At 43.3% G+C, this 12,331-nt stretch overlaps 1 pseudogene; it reads right to left on the minus strand.

Annotated features, from left to right (window-relative positions):
- Window positions 1-305: 305 nt before the first annotated feature.
- LOC140600832 (pepsin B-like) lies at window positions 306-11,248 on the minus strand (annotated as a pseudogene).
- Window positions 11,249-12,331: the final 1,083 nt, after the last annotated feature.

Consider the following 12,331-nt stretch of genomic DNA (forward strand, 5'->3'; position numbering starts at 1 on the left):
TTGTTTTGCTAACCTACAAAAACAAAACAACCCCCCCCCCCAAAAAAAAAACACTGTGTTGTCTGATCAGATTTGGCCTCAGACACCAGTTTGAAATGTCTTTAAGGTTTCTTTTTCTCTTCTAACATTCAAGAATAGAGAAAAAAATATGTTGGGAGAGTTTTGGGAGGACTGGTCCACCAGTCCACCAGATACCTCATGGAGATACTACTATGCCCTTAATGTCTGTGCTGTGGGTCCTCACTCAATTTAGAAGAAACTACTATAAGCAGAACACAAAGAAGATATTTGAAAGGAACAGCAAGGACGTTTGGAAATTCTTAGTTTATTAGTTGCAGGAAGTAAGACTAGTGCACAGAAGGGTCAGACTAGTCTAAAATGCTGCTGTCTGTCCAGAGAAACGGTAGGGCAATCCCAGAGTCCTGCTGGGAGGGTAGAAACAGCTACCTTTTGCTAGTCTAGGAAGAGAGAGCAAAACCTATCCTGCTGACAGCCATATCATAGACCGTAATATTCCCTGAGGAAGACATGTCCCAGAATCCACAGGGGCTGCCCATTGGGGAGGGCAGGTTAGTGACTTCAATCCCAAGTGTGCAGTAGCCATTGTTCTGAAAAGACAAAGGACATGAGGATATAACCAGGTGAATGGAAAGGCCTTTCCCCACAGGAACTTCCCACCCTATATTCCATGACACCTATAGGGTCTCTGGCTTCTTGTTCACCTTCAGCCCTGCCACTGGTGACTTCCTATAGGTGCCCAGATGTGAACTGGGACACAGAACAGCACTTTGAGCCATCCAATCCCATATCCATGGAGCCTGGAGTGCATACATACGTTGAGAACATATAGATAGATGGAGGCAGAGGTAAAGGTGACCCGCTGATGACAAAGGTGATGGTGGGCATGCTCTGTATGGAGTTGCAGTTGACCACAAACTGAAGGAGAAGAAAAGCAGAACTGTAGAGTGCCAGGGGACTGAGGGCCCAGACAAGGGGCCTAAGTTCCCCTTTCCCAGTGAGACTATTTTCCTGACCTTCCAGCAGAGGTTGGTTGAGAGCATGGAAGGCAAAACCCAATTCACAGGCACAAACACTGACCAGATGTTTATGCTTTCCTGAGCCTCCTTGGACACATCTCAGCTCTGAGATTTTGGTTGTATTTATATGGCCATAATGAGTTAGGCTCATTTCAGAACACACATTTCTACTGCCAGAATGTAACACTTACAGAGAAGCATGGGCACATCTTGTAGAAGTGTTCTTTTGCAAATTCTCACCCATGCTTGTGTGCATCTGTCAATGTACTACACACACACACACACACACACACACACACACACCGTGAAGAACCAAGATTTAGTATGACTAAACTAGACTCTTGTATGCAGGAAGGGCAAACTACAGAAGTGTGTATAAGGGGGACTGGAGTAGGCACAGGAGGTTGCTCAGAGTAAAAGCCAAAGGAGTACTCCTAGACAAGAAAGAAACCCAAGTGGAATGGACAAATGGAATATGCCTGGCTCTGTTACATATAGTCAAATGACAGTGGCCACATCAAGGTTAGATGTGTTCCTGAGGCCTGCCCAGGAATAGCCACCCCTCCTGACAACCATTCAGCCCATATTCACAGTATAGAGTTGGTATTATTCCCTCCCCATACCCATTCTTGCATTGAGGGTTTATGATTAAAGGCCATGATGTGTCCTCACCTGTTCTATCTGACCAGGGGCTCAGTTCTCTACCATTTCTTCCTCCTGTCTCTCATGAACTCATTGCACTCAGGCTCCTGTGCTGAGGCTGCCTGTGCGAGGAATCTTGGCTTCTGGTTACTCACAATGCCACTTTGATCTTGCTGGGCTCCTGTTGTCTTCACAAAGGAGTCCAAATACTGCCGGGGAATAGTCAGTGGGAAGGTTCCCGTATCCATGATGCCTTGGCAGCCCTGGGAGCACAAGCCAGTGGCCTGGTTACCAAAGAGAAACCTGAGGGGAACACCAACACAAAAAGAGTCAGGCATTTCTAGGGATAACTGGGTTGCACAGTCAATTAAGAGACTGACTTGATTTTAGCTTGAGTCATGATCTCAGGGTCAGGAAATGGAGTCCTGTGTCAGGCTCCATGCTCAGTGTAGAGTCTGCATGGGATTCTCCTTCTCCCTCTGCCCCTCGCCCCTGCTCTCTCTCTCTCTCTCTCTCTCTCTCTCTCTCCCCCTCTCTTTCTTCCAAATCAATCAATCTTTTTTTTTTTTTTTGAAGAGTCAGGCACTTCTGCCATAAATAAGTCTCACATCCCTTCATCCCTAATCTCCCAACCCTGCAGCTCTGAAAATATGCCACTTCCAAAAAGCCAGGCTATATCTTGACACTGCAATGCATGTAATAATTCTGTGTCTTTGTGACTACTGGAGTAATATTCTCAGTTTTGCTCTGGTAACCACTCCAGCTCTGACTAAAAGCTCTGGGGAGGTAGGGACTGTGTCTTATCCTCTTTACTCTGCCTATATGAGGCCCAGCACATAGTGCCAAATGTAACTAGCACTGGTAATCACTTCATAAATACACATTGGCCACCTACTATGTACAAGGCACTCTTACAAGAATTATGGTGGTATAAAGAGGAGTGAATTGTATTCACTGTGTTTAAAGACTACACTCTAATGACATGAGACAACATGTATAGTGTTGTCTTATGTCATTAGATTTGGAAGAAAGAGAGGGAGAAAGGCATAACACCATAAGACAGCAGCTGGTAATCTCCATAATCTAGTCCTATGTGATTCAGTCCTTAATTCCTCATTCAGCTTTTTCTGCAGCTCTACCCTTCCTCTTCACTCCATTTATATTTTGGGCACTGTTGGTGAATCAAGGCACTTGGATATAATGGTGAACAAGATAGGCACCACAAACTTAACAGAAACTCACAAATGGTATTTAATTGTAGCCCTGGTGAGTGCCAGGAAAAAATTCAAGAGGCCAGAGAAGAGGGGACTTGATATACCATGGGGGTGAGAGGTGTTGGTCAGAAAAGGATTTTTCAGAGAAGAAATGCTTAAAGGGTAAGTGCAATCAGTCCAAGTGCCAAGACCCCTCTATTCCAGGCACAGAAAACTCCTTGCTAGACATCGAACTGCAATGTCTATTTGTGCACATTGGGCTGGTGCCCATTGTCCTCTATTTGTGCACATTGGGCTGGTGCCCCTGTGTCTACCCAGAGATGAGGAGGTACAAATTGGGACACACGCCACTAATATTATGGGACTGAAAGAGAGACTGGGCCCTTAAGAGACCTTTTTGAAGGAGATAGGACTTTATCTTCACTCAGAAGGGTGCACACAGGACATGAGGGGGGCACTTCAGGTGATATAGTCAAAAGAGAAGTAGCAAGAAAGTCATGGCGAGGTGCAAGAACATGGTGAAGTCTGTGCTGCACATCAGGAAGTGGTGGGAAGGCTGTACCCATAGGAAGTGCCCAGCTGTTATATCTGGTCTTGAGTGTAAAGAAGTGTTCTTTGGGATCCCTGGGTGGCGCAGTGGTTTGGCGCCTGCCTTTGGCCCAGGGCGCGATCCTGGAGACCCGGGATCGAATCCCACATCGGGCTCCTGGTTCATGGAGCCTGCCTCTCCCTCTGCCTATGTCTCTGCCTCTCTCCCTTTCTCTCTCTGTGACTATCATAAATAAATAAAAATTAAAAAAAAAAAAGAAGTGTTCTTTAAGCCAAAGAAGTGTATCTTTAATTGGCAGTGATGGAGATTTACTGAAGGCCTGAAGTGTAGAAGTAACTGATTCATGGTCCTGAACTATGGGATCAGAAATGCCTGGCCTTAAATTTTTAAATTTGTGAAATATATGACTTTGGATAAGTTACTTAACCTCTGATCCTTGATTTCTTCTTCTGTGCAATGATATATACTACTGATCACCTTACAGTGTTGCAGTGGAATATACATGCAATAATATATATAAAATATTTAGCACAGTATCTGGCACATAGAAAACATCAATGACAACTTTTACTCTTACTTATGAAGGACTTGGTAAAGGCTGTGCTACTTGAGATAATGAAGTTTCAGGGAACAAAGACATGGGTTCACAAAAGTCTAGGCATGACCAACCTACTAGCATGACAAGGCTCAATGACAAAGTCAAAAACTTTAGTCTAGAGCTAGATGCCAGAGTCTACTGAGCTCCTGGAACAATGAGCCTGAGGGTTTGCTGATTCTTTAAGAAGTTTGTGCCAGTGCAAGAACAGGAAATATTGTCACACAGAAGGAACACCCTGGGGTATCCACAATCCACAGGAATTTTCCTCTGTACTTACTCATCAATGGCAACCTGCCAGTACATTTCTCAAGTGACTGGAGTCCAGACGATCTCACCAGAATAAAATTGGGTGTCCACACCTCCCAGGATGAGCTCCCCATCATACCCATAGGTTGGTTGGCTGGGAAGAAAAGGAGAAGAGCATGAGTTCCTACAACTCACATAGTCAGGCAGCTCCTCCCTTCACTTTACTGTCCCTCTGTCTTTCAGATGCAGAAGAACCACAGAGGTCATCCTCTAACCTGCTCTTCAGACTACCAGGCTCAAGGCACAAGGGAGAAGAGGTTCCTCAGAGGAACACCCAAAGTATCAGAGAACTGGAAACGCAGACTATTCCCATAAAAGAGAAGATGGAATTGGAAACCAGTCCTATGAAAACAAACTATCAAAGAATCCCAGGGAAACCCTCCTGGGGACAAAGTGAGAACAAGAAGAAATATCTCAAAGAGCACCTGGAATGGAGCCTGACAGAGAGAGATCTCTAGTGTGCAGTGAAGGGGATGCTCCTGTCATACTCAGATTGGTTACTAGACAGTATTAAGGGGATTCAGACCACTTCTGTTCCCTATCCTAGGCCTGCTGGTCATTGAAGAGAGATATTTGGATTCAGGTACCCTGAGTATCATGTGATTAAGAGGAAGAATCAGTAAATACAGTTTGCCATAAAAGTTCAAAGCCAGTAGAGTAGGAAAAGTGCTAGATTTGTGCCCAAGATATTTGCATTTGAGTCATGGCTTCATACCTGCCAGACCTTGCTCAATTTTGACCACCTGTTTGAGCCTGCATTCCTCTGTGGAAAAATGAGGCTAATAACAAGATTTTTGAGATGTCATGTGAAGTAATAACTACAAGACCTCATTGTAGAGCCAGACATATTATAAATATCATTTATTGTTGTCCTTTTTATTATATTTTGTATTTATTATAATAATAAGAAATCATGTGGCTTCTTCAAAAGCTTTACAGCTCTGTGAATCAAATACAACAATCTCCACATTTACTAATTAAATCTTGAGGGACTGTAGTTCATTTTAAGGAAAGAGTTATCTTATGTCTTTGGCCTGAATTAAAAATTCTTCTAGTGCTGGGACACCTGGGTGGCTCAGTCAGTTGGGTGTCTGGCTTTGGCTCAGGTCATGATCTCAGGGTCCAGGGATCAAGCCCCCTGTTGGGCTTCTCTCCTCAGTGGGGATTCTGCTTCTACCTCTCCCTATGTCCCTCTTCCTGCTCATACCCTCTTTCTGTCTCTCTCTCTGTCAAATGCATAAATACAATCTTTTTAAAAAACTCCTCTAGTGCAAAAAATAAAATTCTGGCAGAACCATAACTACACATTTTCAGAAATACATGTAATTCATATAGCAGGTTATACTCATTGTGTCAGGATATGTTAAAACCTCAGTCCTGTCTGATGTTGACTTGTTGAAAGGCCCCATAGCACCTCATTTGCTAAGACCTACCCAAGACAAGTATGCTCACCAAGAGAAGTAGAAGCTGAAGATGGGCTAGGTGAGCTGGCCCTGCTGCACCATGCTCTGCATGACTGTGGGGCTATCCCCCACTGCCAAGTTGGGGTAGGCCATTCCCAGGATACCATCAAAGTTTGCATAGTAGAAGGGGTTGCTGGGTTCAATCTCACTCAGACCAAATTCCTGGCTATTGATGATGATGTTCTGAACCTGGGACAAGCAGAAAGAAAATTCAAGTGGTCAAATCCTTCCCAGACTTAGGTGCCCAGGGATAGAATCTACACTTTTCTAAGGGAGGAAGTTGGCTTCTTTCATACTTAGCTCACTCATGAGGTGGGGTATAGAAGATGAAGGGACAACAGTATCACCCAACCATGTGGGTGTTGGGGAAGCAGAGGCCACTGTGTTCTGGAGTTAGAATTTCCACTTCCATGGACAGTGAAAGGACAGTGGCTGGTTTTATATTGAACAATCCACCTGCACAGGTGACATAGGAACTGTGGGTGATTGATGTAAAGAAAAGAAAATAGTAAAAGGAGGGTCTTTAAATACCTAGAGTGAAATCATGTGGAGGAGGAGGCAGATGTGCTCCCTGTGGCTACAGAGGGCAGGTTAAATATGTGGAGCAAAGTCATGGGGAAGCACAATGTAAAGAGCCTGCTGCAATCAGGACTGTGTGGGGGAGAGGTGACAATTTTTGTTTTGGGAGAAAGGTTTAATTAGATGGCATCTAATTAAGCTTTCCAACAATCAGCTTCTGGGAATTTGTATCTATTTAGTAATCTGACAGATTAAAGCACTAGAAAAGGGGAGCCAAAGAGCAGACCTACAGAAGGATGAGAACAGCACTTACAGTCACACTGTCATATCCCAGGAGCACAGTCAGGCTACCACTTCCATAATACAGTGTATAGGTTTGTCCATTGTTTCTGTAGGTAGAGGAACTGCTGGGGCTGAACGTGTTGTGATTGGCTGTGTAAGATTAGAATGGAACGTTAATACGCTTAAAATACTTGGAGGACATCTATCCTTGATGGCCTAAGACCATCAGACCAAGCCTGGGATTGGGCCTCAGCCTCAGATCCTTTGTGCTGAAGATAATCTGTGGCCCCAGAAAAGTCTGTCCCCTTGGGAAACAGATGCTACCCCAATTCCTTCCAGTTCCTAAGGGATTGCTCAACACAAAAGTGCCAGGAATTGGGTCCCATAGGAGAGAGCTGAGGAAAGGGAACAGTGTAGAAAGGAATGGAAGCTTTAGTCTATTTCTGCTGTCTCTCTCCAGGACTGTAGAACTTGTGAATTGTAGACCAAGGCAAGGTTTCCAGATGGTCTGAATTTAAGGAGGATGAGATCATGGGTATGCACCAAGAACTCTGGACTTGGAAGCTGAGTTTGTGTTCAATACTGACTCTACCCCACTCTCTGATCCTATCCACAGGTGCATGGTGATAATGGAATACTCACAGCAGGCCTGGCTCTGGCAGTAGATGGAGGGCACCCACAGGTCAGAGGAGCCTGTATCAAAGAGGACCAGGAAATTTTGTGGTGGTGTCTCAATGCTGATCTCTCCAAAGCAGTAGGACTGCAAAGAAAAGTTTGTCACTCTCATTAAGCAGCCAAACCTCATCCCGAGGATGGGGAACAAGTTGACTCACTAGAAACCACATTTTCTCCAAATTATATTCTTCTCTTTCCAGAAGTGCTCCTTCACATCTGGAACCAGATCCCCTCAATATTCCCCATTTTTGTCCCTAATTGCAAGATTTTGACTAGGTGAGAATTAGTCTGGCAAGACAATCTTTTCTCCCAAAGCCTTTTATACTTTTTATCAGTTGATACCTCCATGGATTTACCATTTTATGCCACAACATGGAAAGTTGGAGAAGCAATGACTTTTTTCTCCACTCCCAGTGTCCATCCATCCTCCCCACATCACACACACACACACACACACACACACACACACACACACCTCTTTCTCTTCCAGTGTTAGATATTTCCCCACCATTTTCCTCCTTCTGGTCACACAGTAGCTAAGGCACCAAGAAACCTAGAATGAGAGGTAACACGGAAAACAAGAAGATAACTTCACTGAGACACAGGTTCAGTTCTAAGTAAATTCAGGCCAGCCATGTCACTTATCTGCTTCTTCTTCTACCATTTATAGAAAGGGGAAGTCCAAGTAGGAGATCCCTAGGGGGCTTCTAGATCTGACATTCATGTAACACGTCACTAAAGACAATCTATAGGACACCAGTATTATGAGATGCCCTGAGCAGACACTGCAGCCTCAAGAACATTCAAATACTTGCTCTGAGTACCAGTGTATGTTTCTAAAAGGGAAGGTATATAGCACCTAGAGCCACTGGAGATTTTGCCTGGCAGCTTTGCACAGGTTTTCCTTCTTTCCCCTGCAGCTCATTACTGGGACTTCCTTTGGCTCTCTCATCTGACTTGAATATGGTCACTGTGAATCTCTTAACCATATAAATGGAGCTTTAGAGAGTGAGCCAGTAATTAGAGGAAAGAAGGAAGCAAAGGGAATACTATAGTGTCAGGTGGTACCAACTCATTATCCAGATACTTTCCATAGGGAAGTGAGACGTATGTTTAGTGAAAAGCCCAAAATCAGAGCTAATGAGAGGTCTAAAAATATCCAAGAGTGGTTATTAGCCAAAGGTTATGGATACCACTTCCCCCTTCACTTACATTCAGGTAGTTGGTGAAGGGCTCATAAGCAACAGCATCATTATTGAAAAGATTCTTGGCACCTAGGTCAACCTTTGGGTGGTTCCTCAGAATGTCTCCAGAACACCCCGCTCTTCCAACACCTGGTAGATGGACTTGCCTTTCTTCAGGATAATTCTGTGGAGAATAGGGCAAACAAAAGGAGTGAGCTTCACCTTCCCCGTTATAGCAATCCCTTCAATGACCTGATCTGCAGTTTTCTTTTTTTTTTTTTTAATTTTTATTTATTTATGATAGTCACACACAGAGAGAGAGAGAGGGGCAGAGACACAGGCAGAGGGAGAAGCAGGCTCCATGCACCGGGAGCCCGACGTGGGATTCGATCCCGGGTCTCCAGGATCGCGCCCTGGGCCAAAGGCAGGCGCCAAACCGCTGCGCCACCCACGGATCCCCTGACACATAATTTAATTACAAGGTGGTTTGATGGCTCCAGCATCGAAATGTGTTGAATGATTGAGAGTGATAAGAACAGTATTCATGAAGCAAGCACAGATAAGAAGTGATACCTCTTGGGAGGATGGAAAAGCCTTCAGGGAAGAGGTCACATTTGAGTTAGGATCTTGCAGGATGGTAGATGAGAATATGATGAAAGTGGAAAAGCCACTGGAAGCAGAAACAAAGCCTGAGCAATGGCACCCAAGAGTGCAGTTTGTGTCAGGAAGTCAGAGAACACTGTGACCAGTGTGGCCAGAAGAGCAATTCCTAACATGGCCCCTATAAGCCAAGACCTACCCATAGGAATGGCACTGCGTCTGCTCAGTCCTCTTCATGTCAATTAGCTCTGGAAATTATTTTCTTTGAAAAATTATTTTATACTCAGGATTCCCCCACAATAGAAAGAACTGTAAAAATAAAAGGAAAACTCTTGATTCTTCAAAATTATATGAAAGCAGCATATATTCAGTATCCACAGGATTTTAACTTCTATTCTATCAAACTATTTATTATTATGTCTCATACTGGTGGAGCACACCCTGGAGCACCTGGATAAACCTCCTGGAGCATAGCACTAGGTGTTCACATGGGCGTGACTGGATGGTGAGGTGGACCTCATACACCATGCTAAGTAAAATGGACTTTATTCCTTAAGCAGTAAGGATCCATTGATTTTTTTTTTTTAATCCCAGAAATGACACACTCAATGTCTTCTATATACCCTATGTACTAGTTTCTAGATTGGAGCCTTTTATTTATTTATGTATTTATTTATTTATGCTTTGACTTCATTATCTTTTTTTTTTATTTTTTCATTATCTTTTTTTTAATAATAAATTTATTTTTTATTGGTGTTCAATTTGCCAACATACAGAATAACACCCAGTGCTCATCCCGTCAAGTGCCCCCGTCAGTGCCCGTCACCCAGTCACCCCCACCTCCCTCCCTCCTCCCCTTCCACCACCCCTAGTTCGTTTCCCAGAGTTAGCAGTCTTTATGTTCTGTCTCCCTTTCTGATATTTCCTACCCATTTCTTCTCCCTTCCCTTCTATTCCCTTTCACTATTATTTATATTCCCCAAATGAATGAGAACATATAATGTTTGTCCTTCTCCGACTGACTTACTTCACTCAGCATAATACCCTCCAGTTCCATCCACGTTGAAGCAAATGGTGGGTATTTGTCATTTCTAATGGCTGAGTAATATTCCATTGTATACATAAACCACATCTTCTTTATCCATTCATCTTTCGATGGACACCGAGGCTCCTTCCACAGTAGATTGGAGCCTTTTAGAGTGTATGGTAAAAGAGGCCAGTTTACAAAATGATTCCCTAAGTAAAGTTGTCGTGGGCATGAGAGAAGCAACTAGAACTTTGACATGAATCTACCTTGAAACCTTTGAGCTATACACAAATCCAGAGAGTTTCTAATTTCATATACATGATTTAATACTTCTTTATAGAAATAAATTATTAGAGAGAAACTGGAATCTACAGAAGATATGCTTATAACTACAATTCCCACTTTTCGACCTTGGACCAGGCACATATTTCATTTAACCATTGTAAACACCTTAGAAGCCTATTTAACTTCCCTATGATCACGTAGTTAATCAAAGGCAGAGCTGGGACTTCAAGTCTGGTTTGCCTGAATTCAACCTGTATCTAAGCCTGGGGTACTCACACTCACTCTGCCTCAATGTGCTCCAAAGTATCAGCTTTAATGATAATGACAGAAATTTATATTTAATTTAATTTAATTTTCTGTAGTAAGGGATTCTAATTGCTTTTCTCCCACTCTGCTGCTGTATGTGCCGCTGCCTTCTGTTGGCAATATTCCTAACTTAACAAAAACAGGGTTTGGGAAGCTTTCATGTGACTCTTCAAAAAACAAATGAGAAAGTGACAAAAGCTCCCAACATCGTGTCCACAGCTCACTTTCCCATTTGGAGACAACTGGTGCCTGCTCATTAGTCATGCCCATTAAGCCTGTGTCCTGGCCCTTTGTCCACCCATGTCAAACCTGCCAGCCATTCCTGGGATTTTTCTATCACCCATCTGTGCTTCTGACCTCTTGTCAATCCCTTAACACTGCAGGCTCTCTTACTGTACTTACCAAGTCTTCTTTGCAGCAAGACACTATTAGTACATAAGCTCTCCGAGTCTGCTTCCTCAGCATGAGATGAGATGTTTGTGAAGCACAGTCACTGGATTCTCTTAGAGATACATGATTTGACTATTTGTCTTCTCTCTCCCACTAGCATTTAAGGTCTTGTAGAAGCCTGGGTCTTGAAATATCACTCACTGTCTTCTGCACAGTAGCTTCCACTCAGAATTATCTACCAGTAAAGGAAAGAGGGGAGCAGGAAACATAGGCTTCCATCCTCAGTTAGTCAAGGGGTGCTCAGGGACCTTCTCTTCAAGGTACTGAGTCTGTTAGGATGTCATTACTCTAGCTCTTTCCAGTGTTAAAAGCAGGGAATATATTTATGGGTACACATATTCCTATATCAACTGATTCATATATAGTTTTAAAATCATGATTCCCTACTGATACCTCTGAGTCCAACACCACAGGGTTCATTCTAGCCTTTCCTTGTATCCTATTTGTAACTGTTTCTCGGATTGTGAAAAGCATGGCTCTTCTTACCCACCATATGTTTCCTTGTGTTTAATTCTGGAATACACATAGAGCAGTTTCAGAATTGCTAATTTACATACCTGTAAACAGCAAATTTGCTAAGACTACTATATTTTTCCATAGTTCCTTTTGTCTTCAGCCTTTCAATACAGAAGCAAGTGCTATTTTCCAAAGTTACTAAGGTTAGTTCTTCGCATCCCTAATTCCTTCAATGTGATTATGTTGTTGTATTTTCTTTTTTTATTTTTATTTTTTATTTATTCATGAGAGACATACACAGAGAGAGAGAGAGGCAGAGACACAGGCAGAGGGAGAAGCAGGCTCCATACAGGGAGCCCGACATGGGACTTGATCCCCAGTCTCCAGGATCACTCCCTGGGCTGAAGGAGGCCCTAAACCGCTGAGCTACCAGGGCTGCCGATATATATATATATTTTAAAAGACTTTATTTATTTATTTATGAAAGATACAGAAAGAGAGGCACAGACAGAGGGAGAAGCAGGCTCCCTGTGGGGAACCCAGTGTGGGACTCAGACCAGGGAATCTGGGATCATGACCTGAGACAAAGGCAGACACTCAACCACTGAGCCACCCAGGGCCAGCAACAGGGACAACAATACAAGTCCCTGTTGTATTTTCAATACAGTTAAATACATTTGTTACTCCTTATATTTCAGTTTTGGTTTGATTTTATTTGTTTTTGTGGATCACCTGAG

The sequence above is a fragment of the Canis lupus genome, chromosome 12 (genome assembly GCF_048164855.1).
Source record: "Canis lupus baileyi chromosome 12, mCanLup2.hap1, whole genome shotgun sequence".
In the NCBI taxonomy this organism is placed as follows: Eukaryota; Metazoa; Chordata; class Mammalia; order Carnivora; family Canidae; genus Canis; species Canis lupus.